This window comes from Pan troglodytes, chromosome 17 (genome assembly GCF_028858775.2).
Source record: "Pan troglodytes isolate AG18354 chromosome 17, NHGRI_mPanTro3-v2.0_pri, whole genome shotgun sequence".
In the NCBI taxonomy this organism is placed as follows: Eukaryota; Metazoa; Chordata; class Mammalia; order Primates; family Hominidae; genus Pan; species Pan troglodytes.
Window position 1 is genome coordinate 38,255,633 of NC_072415.2, and position 24,332 is coordinate 38,279,964.

Consider the following 24,332-nt stretch of genomic DNA (forward strand, 5'->3'; position numbering starts at 1 on the left):
ATATTCTGTTTTGCCTTCAGCTCCTAGAGCTATTGAATTCTGCATTAGGCCTCCACCTTTATTCTAGAAAGGATACCTACCTTGTACTGCCGCTACTGAACCCTATACATTTCTTTGTTCTTCCTTCTCTGTTACAAGTAATTTAGGACACTCATCTTTGTATTAATCAAAATTGCTAACAAGTAGACTTTCTGGAGGACAAAGCCTGTGTCAGCTGTAGCAACAATCTACTTTCTCATGGGATGCCCACCTAGGGATGTGATACTTTGGAGCCTTCCACATTACACAACTTCGTGTATTTTATGCAGGATAGAAGAAAGTCATAATTTCAGAAATACCAATTTTAAAACTTCCATTGGGAAAATTCACCAGGATTATTTAATTCCATACCCCATCACCCTTTAGCACCCTAATGCTCAGGACTTCTTTTCTATCCTGGGTCGTATCCGCAGTGTTCTGACCAGCTGTTGGAACTTCCTGCTTGGTATTTTCATGGCCCCTGTAGCTAACAGTGATATTTTACCTGTCTGCTTTCCTCACTTTTTCCATTTCAATAAACCTCCATGAATTTTAAAATTCTCTCCCTTATAAAGACCTTTTCACCTTCTAAGGTGAAAATTAGCTCATTTGTCATAAAATAACTCCTTTGTGTTAAAAGAAGAAAGCACAGGACATAGATTCATTCACCTAGGGTCCCGAAGGCCTGCTTTAGTAATGAGTACCTTTTACCAGAGAGATGTTTTAGCCATAATGCCCCACTTTTGTTGTCAAAACTGAAAGTATAATTAATAGTGCAAATAATTTCTAACATGTAATAATAATTTTAACATTTAGCACTTTCTAACTGACAAGCTCTCAGTGAAACACTTTATATTCATTTTCTTTTTTAATTTTCACAATTACTCTGGAGGGGTAACCACCATTGTAAACCTCATTTTACTAACACAAACTGAGATTAGCGTGATTAAGTAACTTGCCCAAGGTCACATGGCAAGTTTGACATGACATATCTTTTAATCCTCACAATTACCCAGTTGGCTGGTGCAGAGAATTTAAATAATTTTCCATGTGTCACAAAACCAATAAGTAGCAGATTTAGCATTCAAAGTCAATTTTCTGAATTAAGAGTCTTTAGATTCTTCTAGATATCAACATCTTTATTACATCCTACTAACCTTGTAGACAGTCATAAGGCTCTTTGAAATCTGTTGAAAAGATGAGAAAGCTGTGTCAGTTATCTCATGCCACAATAATGCCATGTTACACTCAACCACAAACTTCAGGGAAACACACAACAAATGTTTATTTGCCTCATGAGTCTGAGATGTTTACGTGATCTGGCCTGGGTTGGCCAACTTCTCTGGAGTAAGCTGTGGCTCATCTAGGCAGTTATGCTTGTTCTGGCTGTACTAGCTCATGAGTCTCAAGGTTGGCTGGCTGCTGGCAAATAGAAATAGTCTTAGCTGGAATGCCTGTAGTGACTTGGCTCTGTCCCATGTGTCTCTCTCATTATCCGGCAGGCTGGCCGAGGAACGTTCTCATGGAAATCTTAGAGGAGCAGAAAAGCCCAGTCACGCAAGTACTTTTCAACACTTGGCTTATGTTGCATTTGCTAAAATCCTGTTGGCCAAATCAAGTCACATAACTAACTCAGAGTTAGAGTACCAGGCTCCTACAATGTTTATGGGGAAGGTCATGGGTACATAGACAGGGAAGAATTGAGTCTTTTTTTTTTTTTTTAAAGAAAATTACTACAAGGGTCTAACAAATTTTTAGCAGAAACAGAAAAGGAACCAGGTAAACTTTAGAGTTCACTCCTCAAGCTGTCTACACTCTAAAAAAATGCAACATTGTATTTGCTATGTCATCATTGCTTTAATGTATTGCCTTATGGATCCAGGCTGCAGGGGCCAACATTTGCTAAAAATTGAACATGTGATCTTTGGTGACATATTTGTGCTCTTAATTATAACCATAAAACATGCTTCAAATTTGAATAGAATAGTGCCAAAGCAATGCTGCCTGAATTTATAATTCTCTTTCACATAGTGTGTTGGCCCAACTCATCCAGTTCCTAGTGGTTTTGTGGTTTAGAAGTGTGTTTTCTGGAATTTGATGCAGCTGTTCTCTCCGAGTGACGATCCTTGGGGAAAGGTGGGTAAACACATAAAGCTTCTGAAAGCCATCCCAGATCTCTCAAAGGCAGCCCTCAGCTTAATGTCTGGGTCAGAAGTATAACAAAGTTAGTCTTGGTAATTGTTCATGTGTTTTCAAAGAGACTCATTATCAACACTCACAACCTGGTTTCAGTCCAATAGAGCTTTATGAGGCTAAATTCTAAACAGCATCAAAGTACATAAGAATAAAAAGCTCAGCCTGGAGAACTGATACTTACAACTGGTTATACATAAGGTATTTGTAAGACCAATTAACAGTGTTTTATTTCTTTGATTCACCAAAACACAAAGGCATTGAAAACCACTCAATCTTTTTCCTTAATTCACAAACACATAACAGTAAGCAAGCACATACAGATTAAGTGCTCTGAAGTTATATGAAAGACCTAGCCCTGCTGTGCAAATCACACGCAAAATTGTTAGTTCTAAAACACTTTCATTTCCCTGCAATCATCCTATAGATTGTATTCCTATTTGTCATACCTTTTTTTGCATTTTTCTTTCTACTTATCTCTTCTTTCCTCTACATTGCTACTACACTTAAAGATCTTCAGGATTCTATCCTGGATTCCTTTAGTTATCACTAAAAACCTCCCCCTTGAAAAATCTCTGTCACTCTTCTGAGTTTAAATAGTGTCTATAGTTTGTCAACTCTTAAATTTGTATCAGCGACCGAGTGACATAGCAAGAGTGGGAAAAAAGAGGAACCAGTCCCCAATGTAGGCGACAAAGAGTTGCTAACTTGTAGATAATATAAAATAATAACAAAGCAAACTAAAAGTCAGTCTTCTTATTATCACCATTTGCTGAAAAATTTTAGCAATCTCAGTGATAAAACACTCTTCCCTGTGTGGGGAGGGAGATCTTGTTGGATTAAGTTCTAAGCAATTCCTATGGCTATTGTTGAGTTTCAACAATATATACATGTAAGCTTTAAATTAGTACCTTTTAATTTCATACCGCTTGTATAGGAGTCTCCAGGGACACAGAAACAATCAAATACAGATATATAAAGAGATCTGTTGCAGGAATTGGCTCATGTTCTCGAATCTCCTCAAATGAATCTATGAGTTCAAAGCAATACAGTTTCAACTCTTAACAGAATTTTGTTTTCTAATAAAGTGATTCTTAAGTGCCTTTATAATATAAGCTAAGAAAATAGCCATTACATATTTGAAAAAATACAATTATGGAAGACATGTTTCTATCAGATATCAACTTACATTATAAAGCTACTGTAATTTTAAAAACTTGTTTTGTTGGCATAGAAATAATAAAATTGATCAGTGGAACATACTGAAGACTCTGGGAAGAAACTTCATATATATGTGGAAATTTATTGTAAGGTTAAGTGAGTACTTCAAATCAGGTGTCAAAGTAACATATATGTGACACCACTAGGGTCTCAGCTTACGTCCTCTTCTCCTGACCTCTGATTGCAGCCCTGCTCTGGTACACAGTTCCACACAGGTTTTGACCTCCTTGCTTTTAGCTCCTCATCACAAGTGTGATTTGAGTATCTCTTGCTTCCTGCCCTGGGGCTTCTCTGATAATCCCACGAGTCCTCTTGACCCTGATACATGTCATGTGAAGAGGTATGGGAACTAATGGATTAATATCCCTCTCTTTTGTGTCTCAGATGAATGGTTCTGAGCCACATGTCGTAAGGCAACACAGAATGTCCCTCACTGGGTAACTAGTCAGCTGAAGTGGTGGCATGTTAGATAATGCTTGAATTGGCTTTCAGTCCTTGTTTGATGCCTGTCACTCACTCCTGCCACCTGAGAACACATTCTTAAGAAAATGTATGACCTCTGTCCCAGGTTTGCTTTTGGGAAGAACCCATGTAAGTCAGGTAGACTATGCAATAAATGATGCTGAGAAATTGCCTGTGCAATTGTGAAAAGAGTAAATGTATCTCTACACATAAACAAATTCTGCAAAAGTTAAAAAGTTAACTGTAACAATAAAACCAAAGAAAATATGAAAATATTTGAAAATGCCACCAAAGCAGAGGCTCTCTCTTTCACATCAGCTTTTGTCTGTATTTTTTTCAGGTTCTCTTTGCTCTGCTTTGTCGATGTTATTACATTTGCTTATTGTCCAGATATTCATCAAAATATCATGTTTGCTAAAGGCTCACTCTCATTTCCAGTGTTGTTACACATTTATTCTCTTCTACACATCCTTCTTGTATTACAATTGGATTTGGGGTAGATAGTGGAAATAAATGCTTGTATTCAATCTATCTGAATCTATACTATTTTCAATTTTGCATTAGTTATATCTGTAGGTAACTGCTGAGAACAGTATTAAAAATCTGATTTAGAGTCTCTGACAAGTAGGATTGTATCCAACTATGAAGATTTCTACTCAGTAATTAAGCTATTCTCTATTGTCCTCTTGAGACAAAAATGTCACCTGATGTTGCACTGTCTTTCTCCCAGCATTTTAGGGTGGGAAGCTACTAAGAAATCATTTAGTCCCTAGATGTCCAAGGTATGGTTTGTTGATCAAATTAGCCTATGCATCCTTGTTGTGGCTCCTCGGGGAATCTTTCCATTTAAGAAGATTACACAAATTACCATTCATGTGCTAGTAGGCTAGCAGTTTCTATCTACCTATATTGACCATTAAAAATTACCTGTCAGCAGGTTGAATTAAATAGTAAGTGGTAATTATTGTGTGGTTTAATTTAATTTAATGAAATGTTATAAAGAATTTATGAACAAATAAATTAGGCATGCAAAAATCTCCATATGCATTTCACTGATGTTTAATTGCATATAATATGTCCACGCTAAGCATACATTTCCAGCCTCATCATTGTATAAGTTAATATGGTCTACATTCACATAAATATTTGTTTAAGTGGCTCACCTTTAAACATTTTATATTTCTAATTATCAAAACCTTCATTTAAACTATATCAACATTGTGACCATGAGAGTGAAAGATTTTCCTTAGATTTCACTTGAAGACCTGTTCTAAAGTCCTCATTTTCTAATTCAGAAAAAAAAAATCAGAAAACTCTACTTATGGGCTTTATTTACCCAGACATAGAATTTTTAGCATGAAGTGTATGGTGTTTAATTAAATAGAAAAAGACATGGAACAATTGAGGCTTACATTATTTTTTAAAAAGCTTTTTATTTTGAAATAATTGCAGCAAAAGACGTTGCAAGGCTAGTACTGAGGGGTTCCCTGTACCCTTTACCCAGTTTCCTTTGGTGGCTACATTTTACATAACTACAGGACAATATCAAAAATAGGAAATTGACATCACTGTGTAATCATGGTTCTATGTCTTTTATCACAAGTGCAGATTTCTGACCACTGAAATCAAGATTGAGAACTGTTCCATCACTACAAATATCTCCATCCTGTTCCCCTTTAAACTCACTCCTTCTTCCTTACATCACCCCTTTCTCCTAATTATCCCTAAGTCCTGCAACCCCTAATCTGTCCTCTATATTTACAATTTTATCATTTTGGGAATGTTATTCAAAAGAAATCATACAGGATGAGACCCTTGGAGACTGGCTTTTTTCCCCCCACTCAGCCTAATGCACTTGAAAACCATCCAAGTGGTTGCATGTATCAATAACTCTTTTTATTTTTGTTATTGTTTAGTATGGATCATTCTTTTTATCTCATGGTATAGATGGACCGCAGTTTAACCACTCACCCATTGCACAACGCTTTACTTCCATCTTTTGGCTATTGCAAATAAAGCTGCTATGAACAATCATGTACAGGTTTTATGTGGATATAAGTTTTTATTTCTCTGGGATAAATGCCCAAAATGAGATTGTAGTGTTATGTGGTAAGTGTATGTTTAGTTTTAAAAAGAAACTTTCTAACTTTCCCATTTTACATTCCTGTAAACAATGTATGAGAGATTCAGTTTGTCAGGATCCTTGCCAGAATTCTGTACTGTCATGATTTTTATTTTAGCTTTTCTGATAGGCGTGTCGTTATATCTCATTGTGGTTTCATTTACATTTCTCTGATGGTTAGTGATGTTGAATATTTTGTCCTATGCTTATTTGCCATCCACAGACCCTTTTCCAGGAGATCTCTCTTTATATCTTCTGCTCATTTTCTAATTGCATTGTTTATTTTTTTTACAGTTGAGTTTTATAATCATTTAATATTCTAGATATGAGTCTTTTGTCAAATACACGGTTTGTAAATGTTTTCTCACAGTTTGTGGCTTGTCATTTAATTCTTTCAGCAGAGTCTTTTGTAGAACAGAATATTTTAATTTTGATGATGTCGAATTTACCAGTGCTGATTCTTTATGGGTCATGTTTTTGGTGTAAAGCTCAAAAACATTTTCTAGCTCCTGAAGATTTTCTCCTACACTTTTTTTCTAAAAGTTTTATAGTTTTATGTTTAATATTTAGATCTATGATCCATCAGGGTTACTTTTTGTATAAGGTATGCGGTTTAGATTGATATTTACTTTTTTGGCTATGGATATCCAATTGCACCACTCTCATCTGTGGAAAAGAATATCCTTCTTCCACTGAAATGTTTTGCAGTTTTGTAAAAAATCAGTACTAATAACATGCTGTTTTGGTTGCTGTAGCCTTATAGTAGAATTTGAAGTTGAGTGGTGTGAGGACTTCAGCTTTATTCTTTTGCTTAAGGTTGCTTTGGCTATTCAGGTTATTGTTTGATTCCATAAGAAATTTAGAATAGTGTTTTTCTAATTCTATGAAGAATGATGTTGGCAGTTTGATAGGAATAGCATTGATTCTACACATTGCTTTGAGCAGTATGGCCATTTTAACAATATCAATTCTTCCAATCTCTGAGCATGGAATATTATCCTGTTATTTGTGTCATTTTTAATTTTTTTCAGCAGTGTTTTGTAGTTCTCCTTGTACAGATCTTTCACATTCTCAGTTAGTTGTATTCCTAGGTATTTTATTTTCTTCATGGCTTTTGTAAATGTGTTCTTGATTTGACTCTATGCCTGGAAATTATTGATATATAGAAATGCTAAAGTGATATCCTGAAACATTGCTAAAAGAGTTTATCAGTTCTAATAGCTTTTTGCTGAGTCTTTAGAATTTCCTAAGTATGGAATCCTATTGTCAGCAAAGAGAGATAGTTTGACTTCTTATTTTCCTATTTGGATACCTTTTATTTTTTTCTCGTACTTGATTGCTTTGGCAAGCACTTCCAGCAATGTGTTGAACAGGAGTGGTGAGAGTGGGCATCCTTGTCTTGTTCCAGTTCTCAAGGGAAATTCTTTCAGCTTTTGCCTATTCAGTATGATGTTGGCTGTGGGTTGGTCATAGATGGCTCTTATTATTTTAAGATATATTCATTTGATGCCTTCCTACTCTGTTGAGGATTTTTATCATGAAGAGATGTTGAATTTTCTCAATAGCTTTTTCTGCATCTATTGAGATGATCATATGGTTTTTGCTTTTAATTCATTTTGTGTGATGAATCACAATTACTGATTTGCATATGTCAAACCAAACTTGTATCCCAGGAATGAAGCCTAATTTATCATGTTGAATTAACTTTTGGATGAGCTGCTGGGCTCAATTTGCTAGTACTGTTCTTTAAGAATCTTTGCATCTATATTCATCAGGGATATTGGCCTGAAGTTTTCTGTTTGTCATGCCTCTCCCGGATTTTGGTATCAGGCTGAGACTGGCTTCATAGAATCAGTTAGGGAGGAGTCCCTTCTCCTCAATATTTTGGAATAGTTTAAGTAGGATTTGTACTAGTTCTTTATATGTATGATATGATATGGTTTGGCTGTGTCCCCACCCAAATCTCAACTTGAATTGTATCACCCAGAATTCCCATGTGTTGTGGGAGGGACTCAGTGAGAGGTAACTAAATCACAGGGGTCAGTCTTTCCCATGCTATTCTCATGATAGTGAATAAATCTCATGAGATCTAAAGGGTTTATCAGCGGTTTCTGCTTTTGCTTCTTCCTCATTTTTCTCTTTCTGCTGCCATGTAAGAAGTGTCTTTCACCTCCTGCCATAACTCTGAGGCCTCCCCAGCCAAGTGGAACTGTAAGTAGAATAAACCTCTTTCTTTTGTAGATTGCCCAGTCTCAGGTATGTCTTTATCAGCAGCATGAAAAAAGACTAATACAGTAAATTGGTACTACTAGAGTGGGGCCTTGCTGAAAAGATACCCAAAAATGTGGATGTGACTTTGGAACTGGGTAACAGGCAGAGACTGGAACAGTTTGGAGGGCTGAAAGAAAACAGGAAAATATGGGAAAGTTTGGAACCTCCTAGAAACTTGTTTCACGGCTTTGACAAAAATGCTGATAGTTATATGAACAATAAGGTCCAGGCTGAGGTGGTCTCAGATGGAGATGAGGACTTTTTGGGAACTGGAGCAAAGGTGACTCTTGTTATGTTTTAGCAAAGAGACTAGTGTCATTTTGCCCCTGCCCTAGAGACTTATGGAACTTTGAACTTGAGAGAGATGATTTAGGGTAACTGGTGGAAGATATTTCTAGGCAGCAAAGCGTTCAAAAGGTGACTTGGGTGCTGTTAAAAGTATTCCATTTTAAAAGGGAAACAGAGCAGAAAAGTTCAGAAAATTTGTAGCTCAACAATGCAGTAGAAAAGAAGAACCCATTTTCTGAGGGGATATTCAAGCTGGCTGTAGAAAACTGCATAAGTTTCAAGGAGCTTACTGTTAATCCCCAAGACCATGGGGAACATGTCTCCAGGGCATGATGGAGACCTTCATGGCAGCCCCTCCCATCACAGACCCAGAGGCCCAGAAGGAAAAAGTGATTTTGTGGGCCAGACCCAGTGTCCCCGTGCTGTGTGTGGCCTAGGGACTTGGTGCCATGTGTCTCAGCTGCTCCAGCTGTGGCTGAAAGGGGCCAACGTAGAGCTTGGGCTGTGGCTTCAGAGGGTGGAATCCCAAGCCTTGGCAGCTTCTATATGGCGTTGAGCGTGTGGGTACACAGAAGTCAGGAATTGAGATTTGGGAACCTCTGCCTAGATTTCAGAAGATGTAAGAAAATGCCTGGATGCCCAGGCAAAAGTTTGCTGCAGGGGTGGGGCCCTCATGGATAACCTCCTCTAGGGTGTGGAAGGGAAATGTGGTGGCTCCGACCCCACACAGAATCCCTACTGGCTCACTGCCTAGTGGAGCTGTGAGAAGAGGGCCACTGTCCTCCAGACCCCAGAATGGTAGATCCACCAACAGCTTGCACCATGCACCTGGAAAAGCCACAGGCGATGCCAGCCTGTGAAAACAGCCAGGAGGGAGCCTATACCCAGCAAAGCCACAGGGGCAGAGCTGCTCAAGACCGTGGGAACCCACCCCTCCACCTCTTGCATCAGCGTCACCTGCATGTGAGACCTGAAATCAAAGGAGATCATTTTTGAGCTTTAAAAAATTTGACTGCCTCTCTGGATTTTGGACTCGCATGGGGCCTGTAACCCCTTTGTTTTGGCCAATTTCTCTTACTTGGGATGGCTGTATTTACCCAGTACCTGTACCCCCATTGTATCTAGGAAGTAACTAGCTCGGTTTTGATTTTACAGGATCATAGGCGGAAGGGAATTGCCTTGTTTCTGATAAGACTTTGGATTGTAGACTTTTAGGTTAATGCTGAAATAAGCTAAGACTTTGGGGGACTGTTGGGAAGGCATGATTGGTTTTGAAATGTGAGGACATGAGATTTGGAGGGGCCAAAGGTGGAATGATAAGGTTTGGGTGTCCCCACCCAAATCTCAACTTGAATTTTATCTCCCAGAATTCCCATGTGTTGTGGGTGGACCTGGTGGGAGGTAATTGAATCATAGAGGCTGGTTTTTCTTGTGCTATTTTTGTGATAGTGAATAAGTCTCATGAGATTTAATGGGTTTATCAGCGGTTTCTGTTTTGCTTCTTCCTCATTTTTCTCTTTCCTCCACCATGTAAGAAGTGCCTTTCACCTCCTGTCATGATTTTGAGGCCTCCCCAGCCACGTGGAACTGTAACATCAATTAAACCTTTTTTTCTTCCCAGTTTCGGGTATGTCTTTATCAGCAGCATGAACATGGACTAATACATGGTACAATTTGGCTGTGAATACATCTGGTCCAGGGCTTTGTTTTGGTTGTAGGGTTTTTATTTCTGATTCAACTTCAGACCTCAATATAGGCCTATTCAGGGTTTCGGTCTCTTCTTTATTCAATCTTGGGAGGCTGTTTCCAGGAGTTCATCCATGTCCTCTATATTTTCTAGTATTTTGCATAGAGTTGTTTATAGTAATCTCTGAAGATCTTTTCAATTTCTGTGAGGTCAATTGAAATGTCATCTTTCTCATTTCTGATTGTACTTATTTGAAACTTCCCTTTTTCTTTCTTTGTTAATCTAGCTATTAGTCTACCATTCTTGTTTGTTTGAGAAACCAATTCTTAATTTCACCGATGTTTTTACATGGATTTTTTCCATCTCAGTTTCATTCAGTTCCTATCTAGTTTTAGTTATTTCTTTTCTTCTACTAGGTTTGGAATTGGTTTGTCCTTTTTTCTAGCCTTTTTTTCCCTTTAGGTGCAATGTTACATTGTTAATTTGTAATTTTTCTAACTTCTTGATGGAGGCTTTTTAGGGCTATAAACTTTTAATGCTGCTTTAGCTGCATCCCAGAGATTTTGGTAAGTTGTGTCCCTATTTTTATTAATTCCAGATTATTTTTTAATTTCTGCCTTAATTTTGATGGTCATCCTGGAGTTATTCTGGAGCAAGTTGTTTAATTTCTATTTATTTGTGCAGTTCTGAGAGATCTCCTTGACATTGATTTCTATTTTTATTGCACTTCAGTTGAAGAGAGCACTTGGTATGATTTCAATTGGTTTGAACTTATTGAGACTTGCTTTATGAACAACCATGGGGTTGATCTTAGAATATGTTCTGTGTACGAATGAGAAGAATGTGTAGTCTGTGTTTGTTGGGTAGAATGTTCTATAGATGTCTATTAAATCCAATTCATCAAGTATCAAGTTCAAGTTCCGAGTTTCTTTTTCAGTTTTTTGTCTTGGTGATCTGTCTTAACACTGTCAGTGGAGTGTTGAAATCTTCCAATATTATTGTATGGTTGTCTAAGTCTTTTCCTAGGACAAAAAGAACTTGTTTTATGAATATGGGTGCTCCAATGTTAGGTGCATATATATGTAGGATAGTTAAGTCTTCTTGCTGAATTGTGCCCTTCATTGTCCTTCTTAATCTTTATTGGTTTAAAATCTAATTTCGCTTATATATGAACAGTAACTCCTGCTCTTTTTTTTTTTTTTTGCATGATAGATATTTCCTTTTACTTTGAGCCTGTGGGTCTCGTTACACATTAAATGAGTCTCTTGAAGATATCTGAGTCTCATCTTTTTAACTAGTTTACCATAGATATATGGCATGTATCTAGATAATGGGGTATCTAGCTCACTTACATTCAAGGTTCATATTGATATGTGTGATATTAATCCTGTCTTTGTGTTGTTAGCTAGTTGTTATGTAGATTTAATTGTGTAGTTGCTTTCTGTGGCTGTGGACTATGTGCTTGAATGTATTTCTGAGGCAGTAGGTGTCATTCTTTTGATTCCAAGTTTAGTGCTGTCTTAATGATCTCCTGTAAGCCTGGTTTAGGTGAAATGAATCCACTCAGCATTTGTTTGTCTGAGATGAATTATTTCTCCCTTACTTTTGAAGCTTAGTTTGGCAGGATATGAAATTCTTGGTTGGAATTTCTTTTCTTCAAGGATGCTGAAAATATGCTCCCAATCTCTTCTGACTTGTAAGATTTTGCTGGGGGTTCTGCTGCTAGCCTGATGGGATTCCCGCTGTACATGACTGTACCTTTCTCTTTAGCTGCCTTTAAGATGTTTTCTGTTGCATTGACTTTGGTGAATCTTATGACTATGTGCCTTGTGTATGGTCATGTTGTATAGTATCTTGCTGGAGTTCTCTGCATTTCTTAGATTTGCATGTCAAAGGCTATAGTTAGAGTAGGAAATTTTTCATGAACTATATCCTCAAATATATTTTCCAAGTCGTTTATTCTCTCTTCTTCTTTCTCAGGAATGCCAATGAGTCATAGATTTGATCTTTTTACATAATACCATATTTCTCAGGGGTTTTGTTAAACTTTTAATTTTTAAAAAATAAATTTTTGTTTGAGTTGATTCAAAGAACTGGTCTTTGAGCTCTGAGATTATTTCCTCATCTTACTCCATTCTGCTTTTAATATTTCTGATTATATTATGAAATTCTCGTAGTGAATTTTTCAGCTCTAGAAACTCAGTTTGGTTCTTTCTTAGAATGGCTATTTCATCTTTAAGCTCTTGGATCATATCACTGTATTCCTTAGATTCCTTGGATTGAGTTACAACTTTCTCCTGAATCTGAATGAACTTACTTGTCATCCAGATTGTGAATTCTGTGTCTGTCATTTAAGTAATTTCAGACTAGTTAAGAACTATTGCTGGGGAGCTAGTGGACTCATTTGAGGATAAGAGGACACTCTGGCTTTTTGAATTGCCAGAGTTATTGTGCCGATTCTTTCTCATCGGGAGGGTTGGCATTCCTTCAATTCCTTTAATTGTGGTGAAAGTAGAGTATAGTAAGTTGGCTTCTTTCTGGGTGCTTTCAGCAGGCCAGGGTTATGTACAGGAGCTTTATGTGTAGGTAAATTCTTGTGCTTGATTTCACAGGTGTGTATATTAACAAGATAATGTTTGGTGTTATAGTTTGGGCTGCAATCCAGTTGACATGCTTGAGTAATGGCTCGTAGCTAGGCTAATACCCAGCTGCCTAGCTCTTTTGTACATCCTAAACTTTGCATCCATGCTCTGTGGTACCTTTCCAGCTGAGGAAGAGGGATATTATCTCGTTATTGCCACGTGACAGTGGAAGTTCAGGTTTCCTACTTGGCATTCATAAAGACCTAAAGAGAGAAGGGAGGTCTGCTAGTTACTGCTGGGTAGGTATGGTTTTTTTAGGTTCTTCACTAAGTCTCTGCTGATATCACACTTGTTAGAAGGAGCATGGATGCCTTGTTTTTTTTCCTCTCCATGTGGCTTCCTATGATATTGCTAGAGGGTGGCCTCATTACCGCTGGACGGTGATAAAAGTCTCTCCACCAGGCCTTCTCTGACTCCACCCCTGAATGACCGGGAAGGATTGAAAGTCTGTGCTGTCTACTTTGTCTTTATGACAACATAGTGTTGGCATTTCATTACCACCCAGTGGGGATGAAAGCCCCAGCTCCTACTCTGCCTTCTCTGATACCACCTGAGAAGAGGGATTATGGAGCTTCATTATAACCTAATATGAAATGGGAATCCAGGTTCTTCATGTGGTCTTTGCTGGAGGGGTAGTGTGTGACTACAGTTTTTTCTGTGGTATTTAGCTGAATATAACAGTTACTCTGTTATAAAGTTCTCTATTATATAAGCTAAGCTTCCTCTTTTCTGGTCCTTTGAATAGAGAGAGTCAGCTTTCCTTACAGTCTTTTTTTTTTTTTTTTTTTTTTTTTTTTTGTCTATGCCTGTTGTATTTCTAGGTGCCTGTTTCTCTCACACTTAGTTTCTGATATATAAGGTAAAGAAAAAAACTGAGAAAACTCACTGATGTGTAGTTCCTGAGGTCCCCAGGTCCTTAGTGGGTCTGCCTCCTTCTTTCTTCTTTTTTCTCCTTTTTAGTCTTTTCATATTTGTTTATATGTAAATGGCTGAGGATTTTAACTGTATTTAGAAAGAAACATACATCTACATAAATTATTAAAGATCCAGAAAATAAAAGAAAAACAGTAATAATCATCCCTGTCACTTAAAATATTTTAGATGTTTTTTGTTTGCTAATAATGTTGTCCATATAATTACTTAGAGAAGGAAGAACAAGGGAGCAGAAACCAAATGGAAATAACCAAATTTTTTGTTTAAAATTATTAACAGGCTATTATAAGCATTGACTATGGACTAAGGCAACAGGAATTCCCAACTCCTTTATTACTGGTTAGAAATATAGATGCTCACTTTAGAGGCCTCTTCTATAGCTAGGAGTACTACGGGACACTGTTTTGGCTAATATGACATGAGTATAGAGGTCATCTTTTGGGAAGACTTTGGCTTTTCTTGAAAATTGAGGCCAAATACAGCTAGTTATAACTATTTCCCCCTGCCTTTTTCTCCCTAGTAACATGAGATGGCCATAGCTACCATCTTGCAACCTTGGAGGAAAGGTCAAGAGATCATGGAGATTTCATACCTTGTATCAGCAAATGACAATTTTGTTTGTAAAGACACAGATAAATAATTTATGTTTTGTGTGCTATGCCATTTCTGCCAGAAATAACCAATTCTATTGCATTTTTGTGAAAGCATCAATACACAATACTTAAATAAATAGATGTGTCTATGCTCCAGTAAAGCTTTATTTCCTAAAATGGATGGCATTAGTTAAATGGGATATAGTTTGCCAAACTCTGCTTTATATTATTTAGCAGCTGAACAAGTGTCAGCAACTGCTAAAGTGTAGACTTCTTGTTATAAGAGAAAAATAAAACTGTTGTTATTTAAGCCATTATAGCTGAGGCTTCTTACTTGTAGCTGAATGTACTGCTGATCCACAGCCAATATGCATTATCTCAAGTTTCCCACTAGAGTTCTTGTGAAGATCCAAAATATTGAAATTCATGGCATAGAAAATTGAAAGTAATCTTTTCAAAGATTGCATTATACAAATGATGGCCCACTCATTCATTTTCCATCTCATAAAATAGCAGAACTACCTTCTAGGTAGAAGATGAAAAGATATTTTGTCCCTATCTCCCCACCTTTATCTGCCTTAGGTAATCTAAGCAATTCATAAAACTCAACAATTGTACCTTTATAGCATGAATATACTTAATGTGATGGTCAGAATACTTTTTCTGTCTCTACCTGTTCCCACATAGAAATACATGACATAAGTATAGTTTATGACAGACAGAAACACACAGACACACAAGTTCTGCAACCAGTGGAAAATTATAACTTCCAGGAAGCAATGAGACAGCCAGGTAAGTGATGCTGGGGTTATGTGGGGAAGGCATCCTGTTTGCCTCTTCCATTCTGGTGATAGAGTGTAGTCCTTACATGTGTTGAACACTAATCAAAGACATTAACATTACCAAAACCTTGATCTAGGTCTTTACATAAATCATGTTAGAACACACACACACACACACACACACACACACACACACACTAGGATATCCTGGCCTCTGACTTTATATTTTTATTTTTTCATCAACTTTTATCTTAAATTCCAGGGTACATGTGCAGGATGTGCAGGTTTGTTACAGAGGTAAACATGTGCCATGGTGGTTTGCTACACAGATCAACCCATCACCTAGGTATTAAGCCCAGCATACATTAGCTAGTCTTCCTGAGGCTCTCCCTCCCCACTTGCCCCTCCTCTGACAGGCCCTAGTGTGTGTCATTCCCCCAAAGGTGTCCATGTGTTGTCATCGTTCAGCTCCCACTTATAAGTGAGAACATGCAGTGTTTTGTTTTCGGTTCCTGTGTTAGTTTGCTGAAGATAGCGGCTTCCGGCTCCATCCACGTCCCTGCAAAGGACATAATCTCGTTCCTTGCATAGTATTCCATGGAGTCTATGTACTACATTTTCTCTACCCAGTCTATCATTGATGGGCATTTGGCTTGATTCCGTTTCTTTGTTATTGTGAATAGTGCTGCAATGAATATGTGTGTGCATATATCTTTATAATGGAATGATTCATATTCCTTTGGGTATATGCCCAGTAATGGAATTGCTGAGTCAAATTTTATTTCTGGTTCTAGATCTTTGAGGAATCACTACACTGTATTCCATAATGGCTGAACTAATTTACACTCCCACCAACAGTGTAAAAGCTCCTTTTTTTTCACAACCTTGCCAGCATCTCTTGTTTCTTGACTTTTTAATAATCACTATTCTGACTGGTATGAGATGGTATCTCATTGTGTTTTGATCTGCATTTCCCTAATGACCAGTAACGCTGAGCTTTTTTCATATGTTTGTTAGCTACATGAATATCTTATTTTGAGAACTGTCTGCTCATGTCCTTTGTCCACTTTTTTATGGGATTTTTTTTCTTGTAAATTTGTTTAAGCTCCTTGTAGACTCTGGATGTTAGACTTTTGTTAGATTGATAGGTTGCAAAATTTTTCTCCCATTTTGTAGGTTGTCTGTTCACTCTGATGATAGTTTCTTTTATTCTGCAGAAGCTCTTCAGTTTAATTAGATCCCATTTGTCAATTTTTGCTTTTGTTGCAATTTCTTTTTTTTGGTATGAAATCTTTGCCCGTGCCTATGTCCTAAACGGAATTACCTAGATTTTCTTCTAGCTTTTTTGTAGTTTTAGGTTTTACATTTAAGTCTTTAGTGTATCTTGAGTTAATTTTTGTATACCGTATAAGGAAATGGTCCAGTTTCATTTTTCTGAATATGGCTAGCCAGTTGTCCCAGCACCATCTATTTATTAAATAGTGAATATTTTCCCTATTGCTTGTTTTTGTTGGGTTTGTTGAAGATCAAATGGTTGTAGATGTGCAGTCTTACTTGTGAGTTTTCTATTCTGTAGAACACATATTTCTAAGGGTCTAATAATATTCATTGTTGGTGAGGGCACAGTGAGATTGCCATGTTACTTCTAGAAATATAAATGAGCACAGGTTTTTTCTTTCTTTTTTTTTTTTTTTTTTTTTTTGGAAAACAACTTGTAATATGTATCAAAACTTTGGAGGAATTTCTCTGCTGTAATCCATTTACTCTGCCTTTTGGAAATGTTATTATGTAAATAATTATAATGCAAACAAGTTTTCTATATAAAGCATTCACTGTAACAAAAGCAATATTAAAATAATTAGAAACAATCTACACATTCAACAATGAAAAAGTGACTAAATCAAGTATGAGATATGGATAGAAAGAAATATACTGAAACCATTCAGAAACATTTCAGTAGCAAAAGGAATGCTTAAAGTATGATGTTAAATGGAAAAAGTACAACCTAGGCCTATGGTAGGAGACTATTCTGATTTTGCATTAAAAAATTTCTTGTGCTCTTGCTCTTTTTTTTGATTATTAAAAGTCTATACTGTATTCATATTTCCTTAGTTTTTACCTAATGCTCTTTATATGTTCCAGGATCTCACTCAGGACACCACATTATATTTAAATGCCACATCCGCTTAGGCTCCCTGTGGCTGTGACTGTTTCTCAGACTTACCTTGTGTTTGATGACTTTGACATTTTTGACAGGCACTGGTCAGATATTTTTTAAAGAATGTTCCTCAATTGGGGTTTGTCTAACGTTTTTCTCATTATTAAACTGGAGTTACTTTGGGTTCTTGGGAGGAAGACCACAGAGGTGAAGGGCCATTCTCATCACTTTTTATCAAGGTCACACACTATCAGCAGGACTTATCACTGTTGACGTTGACCTTGGTCACCTGGCTGAGGTGTGTTTGTCAGGTTTCTCTATCATAAAGTTCCTCTTTTACTCCCTTTGCACACTGTCCTCTTTGGAAGGAAGTCACTATACGCAGCCCACACTTAAGGATAGATGATCCCTCTCCTTGAGGGGGCTACAGAAATGATTTGGAATTTTTCTGCAGGAAAGATGATTCATCTCTTCTCCCCCATTTATTTATTTATTCAATCATTTATTCATATGAAGATGAAATCATGAACATTTATTTTATTATTTCAGCTATAACCCAATAGTACTTTATTAATTTTGTTGTTCAAATCATTCCAGCTTTGGCCATTGAGAGCTCTTTCAGCTGGCTCCTGTGTCACTTCAGTTTTTCTTTTTCAAATTTTATTTTAGATTCAGGAGGCAAATGTGCAGGTTTGTTACCTGAGTATATTGCTTGATGCTGAGGTTTAGGGTACACCCAGGTCCTGATCATAGTACCCAACAGTTTTTCAACACTTGCCTCCTGCCTTCCCTGACCCATCTAGTAGTCCCCAGTGTCTATTGTTGCCATGTTTATGTCCACAAGTACCCAGTGTTTAGTTCCCCTTATAAGTGAGAACACGCAGTATTTGCTTTTCTGTTCCTGCATAAATTCGCTTAGGATAATGGCTTGCAGCTGCATTCATGTTGCTGCAAAGGATATGATTTCAATTGGATATGATTTCATTGTTTCTTAATGGAAGCATAGTATTCTATTGTGTATATGTCCCACATTTTCTTTATCCAGTCCACCAATGATGGTCATGTAGGTGGATTTCATGACTTTGCCATCGTGAATACTGCTGCAATGGACATTTAGGACATATGTCTTTTTGGTAGAACAACCTGCTTTCTTTTGGATATATACTCAGGAATGAGACTGTTGGGTTGAATGGTAGTTTCAAGTCTTTGAGAAATCTCCAAACTGCTTTCCACATGGGTTGAACTAATGTATATTCCCACCAATAGTGTACAAGTGTTCCCTTTTTTTCCCACAGCCTCACCACCATCTATTGTTTTTTGACTTTTTAATAATTGTCATTCTGACTGATGTGAGATGGCATCTCATTGTGGTTTTGATTAGAATTTCCCTGATGACTAGCTATGAGGAGTAATTTTTCATATGTTTGTTGGCCACTTGTATGTCTTCTTTTGAGGAGTGCCTGTTCATGTCTTTTGCCTATTTTTAAATGGGGTTATTTGTATTTTGCTTGTTCAATTAAGTTCCTTATAGATTCTGGATATTAGACCTATGTTAGATGCAGTTTGTGAATATTTTCTCCCATTCCGTTAATGGTTTCCTTTGCTGTGCAGAAGCTCTTTAGTTTAATTAGGTCCCACTTGTCAATTTTTGTTTTTGTTGCAATTGCTTTTCAGGACTTAGTCATAATTTATTTCCCAAGGCTGATGTCCAGAATGGTGTTTCCTAAGTTTCCGTGTAGGATTCCTGCAGTTAGTGGTCCTACATGTAAATCTTTAATCCATCTGGAGTTAATTTTTGTATATGGTGAAAAATAGGTATCCCATTTTATCCTTCTGCATATGGCTAGTCAGTTATGCCAGCACCATTTAGTGAATAAGGTGTCATTTCTCTTTTGCTTATTTTTGTTGGCTTGGTCAAAGATTAGATGGATATAGATGTATGGCTTTATTTCTGGGTTCTGTATTCTGTTCCATTGGTCTATGTGTCTATTTTTGCACTGGTACAACGGTCTTTTGTTTGCAGTGCCTCACAGTATAGTTCAAGCTTGTCCAACCTGTGGCCTGCAGGCTGCATGTGGCCCAGGATGGCTTTAAATTCAGCTCAACACAAATTCGTTAACTTTGTTAAAACATGAGATTTTAAAAAAATTTTTTATTTTTTTTAAGCTCATCAGCTATTGTTATTTTTAGTGTATTTTATGCGTAGCCCAAGATAATTCTTCTTCCAATGTGGCCCAGGGAAGCCAAAAGATTGGACACCTCTGGTATATAGTTTGAAGTCAAGTAATTTGATGCCTCTGACTTTCTACTTTTTGCTTAGGATTGCCTTGGCTATTTGGATTATTTTTGGTTGCATATGAATTTTAGAATAAAATTTTCTTACAATTCTGTGAAAAATGACATTGGTAGTTTAACAGGAATAGTACTGAATCTATAGATTGCTTTGGGCAGTACAGCCATTTTAATGATATTGATTCTTCGAATTCATAAGCATGAAATGCTTTTCCATTTGTTTGTGTCATCTATGATTTCTTTTAGTAGTGCTTTGTAGTTCTCTTTGTAGATATCTTTTACCTCCTTGATTAGCTGTATTCCTAGGTATTTTATTTTATTGGTGGCTGCAATTGTAAGTGTGATTGCATTCTTGATTTGGCTCTCAGCTTGAATGTTAATGGTGTATAAAAATACTACTAATTTTTGTACATTGATTTAGTATCCTGAAACTTTGCTGGAGACATTTATCAGTTTCAGGAGCATTTTGGTGGAGTCTTTAGGGATTTGTAAGTATAGAATCTTATTGTCTGTGAAGAGAGATAGTTTGACTTCTTTTGCTGTTTAGATGCCCTTCATTTTTTTTCTCCTGCCTGATTGCTCTAGCTAGCATTTCCAATGCTATGTTGAATAGGAGTGGTGACAGTGGGCATCCTTGCCTTGTTCCAGTTCTCAAAGTGAATGCTTCCAGTTTTTGCCTGCTCAGTACGATGTTGGCTCTGGGCTTGCTATAGATGGCTCTTATTATTTTGATGTATGTTCCTTTGATGTATACCCAGTCTGTTGAATATTTTTATCATGAAGGGATATTGGATTTTAATGAAAGCTTTTTCTGTGTCTATTGAGATGATCAAATGAGTTGTTTTTAATTCTGTTTGTGTGGTGAATCACATTTATTGATTTTTATATGATGAACCAACCTTGCATCCCAGGAATAAAGCTTACATGATCATGATGAGTTAACTTTTTATATGCTGTTGAATTCTGTTGAATTTTGTTGAGGGTTTCTGCATCTATATTCATCAGGGATATCGGCCTGTAATTTTATTTTTTGTTGTTATGTCTTTGCCAAGTTCTAGTGTCAAGGTAATACTTGCTTCATATAATAAATTAAGTAAGAATCCCTCCTCCTTGATGTTTTTGAAATAGTTTCAGTAGAAACTATTTCATGATACAAGCTCTTCTTTGTTCATCTGGTAGGATTTGGCTGTGAATCCATCTTTTCCAGGGCTTTTTTTGCTTGGTAGATTTTAAAATTACTGATTTAATTTAAGAACTTTATATTGGTCTGTTCAGTGTTTCAATTTCTTCCTTATTAAATTTTGGGAAATTGTGTGTTTTCAGGAATTTTTCCATTTCCTCTCAATTTTCTAGTTTTTGCATGTAGAGATGTTGATAATAGTCTCTGAGACTCCTTTGTGTTTCTGTGGAATTGGTTGTAATATCACCTTTATTGTTTCTGATTGTACTTATTTGGATCTTTTTTTCGTTGTTATTCTAGCTAGCATCTATTAATCTTTTTTATCCTTTCAAACAAACATCTTTTGGTTTCACTGATACTTCATATGGAATTTTTGGCCTTAGTTTTTTTTTTAATTTCTGCTCTAAATTTACCTATTTCTTTTCTTCTCCTAGGTTTGGAGTTAGTTTGTTCTTATTTTTCTAGTTACTCTAGATGTAATGCTAGATCATTCATTTGAGATCTTTCTAACTTTTTCAGTAGGCATTTAGCACTATAAACTTTCCACTTAACACTGCTTTTGCTGCATTCCAGAAACTTTGGTATGTGTGTCTCTGTTTTCACTTATTTGAAGCATTTTTTTTTATTTCTGCCTTGATTTTATTGTTCAACCCAAAGTCATTTTGGAGCAAGTTGTTTAATTTACAAGTACATATGCAGTTTTGAGAGATCTTCTTGGTATTAATTCCCGTTTTAGTTCCATTGTGGTCCAAGAGTATTGTTGGTAAAATTTTCAATTTTTTAAAATTTATTCAGAGTTGCCTTATGTCTGAGCATGTTGTTGATCTTGGAATATGTTCTGTATGCAGATGAGATAAACGCATATTCTGCTTCATGGGCAGAGTATTCTGTCATGTTTATTAGGTCCAATTGGTTAAGTGTCAAGCCCAGAATTTCTTTGTTAGTTTTCTGCCTTGATGATTTGTCTAATGCTGTGAGTGGCGTGTTGAAATAGCCCACTGTTATTGTGTAGTTGTGTAAATCTTTTGTAGGTACAGTACTGCTTGTTTTATGAATCTGGTTACTCCAACTTTGGGAGTGTATATGTTTAGGATAGTTAACTCTTCCTGTTGGATTCAACCCTTTATTATTATGTAATGCCCTTCTTTGTCCTTTTTTACTGTTGTTAGTTTAAAGTCTGTTTTTTTTTCCAGTATAAGAATAGTGATCCTTGCTTTTTTATTTGTTTCCATTTGTATGGTAGATCCTTCTCAACCCTTTAGTTTGAGCCTATGGATGTCATTACGTGTGAGATGGGTCTCTTTAAGACAGCAGTTAGATGGTTCTTGTTTTTTAATTTATCTTGACACTTTGTGCCTTGTATGTGGGGCATTTAGTCCATTTACACTCAAGTTTAATATTGACATGTGAGATTTTGATCCTATCATGAAGTCGTTATCTGTTTGCTTTGTAGTTTCTATGGTGTTTTTGCTTTATAGGGTTTGTGGTTTATGTACTTAAGTGTGTTTTTGTGCTAGCAGGTATCATTCTTTTGTTTCCATGTTGAGAACTCCCTTTAGAAGCTCTTGTAAGGCTGGTCTAGTAGTGGCAAATTCCCTTAATGCTTGGTTGTTTGGAAAATATTTTATTTTCCTTTCCCTTATGAAGTTTAGTTAGGTGGGATTATGAAATTCTTGGTTGGAATTACTTTTCTTTAAGAAGACTGAATATAGGTCCCCAATTTCTTCTGGCTTGTAAGGTTTTTGTTGTGAAATCTGCCCTTGGCCTGGTGGGGTTCCCTTTGTATGTGATCTTCCATTTTTCTCTAGTGGCCTTAAGATTTTTTTCTTAGCATTGACCTTAGACAATCTGGTAACTATATCACTTGGTGATGTTTGTTTTGTATAATATCTTGCAGGTGTTCCCTGGATTTCTTATATCTGGATGTCTACTTGTCAAGCATGACTAGAAATTTTTTCTCAAATTATTTCCTCAAATATATATTCCAGATTGTTTGCTTTTTCTTCTCTCTCAGGAATGGCAGTAATCCATAAGCTTGGTTGCTTTACATAATCTTATATTTCTTTAAAGTCTTTGCTCACTATTTTTCAATTTTTTAAGAAAAATGTTTGTCAGAATGGGTTAGTTCAAAAGACTGTTTTTCTAGCTCTTAAATTCTTTCTTCTGCTTAGTACAATCTATTGATAAAGCTCTAAATTATATTCTGAAATTCCTTAAGTGAGTTTTTCAATTTCAGGAGCTTAGATTTATTTCTTTTTAAGATGTTTATCTCTTCCTTCATTTTCTGTATTGCTACAGAAGTTTATTTGTGTTGATTTTCAACCTTGTCATGGTTCTAGAATTCTTGCGCTGGCTTCTTCTCTTCTGGAGATGCTGACACTTTTAATTTTTGTAATTATTTTTGTGTGGGTACAATCTTTTATTTCTTTTCCTATAATGTTATTATTATTATTGTTTATTATTTTTATTATTTTATATCCATTTTTCTTTCCCCCCTACTTAGGGGATGTGACTGTAGAGAATGCTGGGTAGGCTCTTTTGTCTTTTCATCTACTACCCTATTACTTCTTTCAGCAGGTTTCATACTAAACTGTGCAGTTTATCCTGCCAGCCCATAGATAGCACTTATAGGTAAGAGTTGTCTGATGCCAACATGGCTGGGTAAGTACTTGATCCTTGTTTAATGACAGAAGCTCCCTTTTGCTTCAGACAATTTAATGATTTGTAGAATTTACAGTTGTCTGAGCTCCCTGCTCAGTCCTTTGGAGGGGGGAATGGTGGCACAAGACTAAGCAGGTGCCTTGATGGTAAGCATAAGCACCAGTGTCAGTGGAGAATCCAGTGGGTAGTCACTAGGAACACAAAGGTGTGCCTGGGTGTGGAGCTGGGAAACCTCCTCAATTCCAAGTTCTCTGCATGGGGCTGGGGGTGTCGCCTAAATTCATAATCCAGGAGAGTGGATGCTCCAGATTTTTGGAGATCTGCCTGGGCATGGAGCAGACGAAGCACCCCTGCACTAAGGTCTCTGCATAGGAGGGGTGGAGTGAACTCAGGCTGCTGTACCAGGGAAGCAAGTGTCCTGAATTCCTGGAAATCTAGCTTTGCATGGAACTGAGAGGGTCTTGCTGCACCACAATCTATATTCAGGAAAGGTGAGATGGCTCAGGCTGCTGAGCCAGATGAATGGGTGCTCTGAATGCCTGGTGAGCTTCTTGGGTGTGAAGTATAGAGTGTGTCCTTGTACCAGAATCTCTGCACAGAAAGAGTCGGGTGGGTCAGACTGTTGATCCAGGTGAATGATGCTCCAAATGCCTGGAGATCTGCTGGGCATGGAGCAGGGAGGGCCCCCTGCACCAGGATCCCTACACAGGAGGAGTGGGGCAACTCAGGCTTCTGGATCAAGCTGGCAGTTTCTGTGAATACCTGGAGATCTTCGTGGACATGTAGCATCAGGATCTCTGCACAGAAAGAGTGTCGTGGCTCAGGCTGC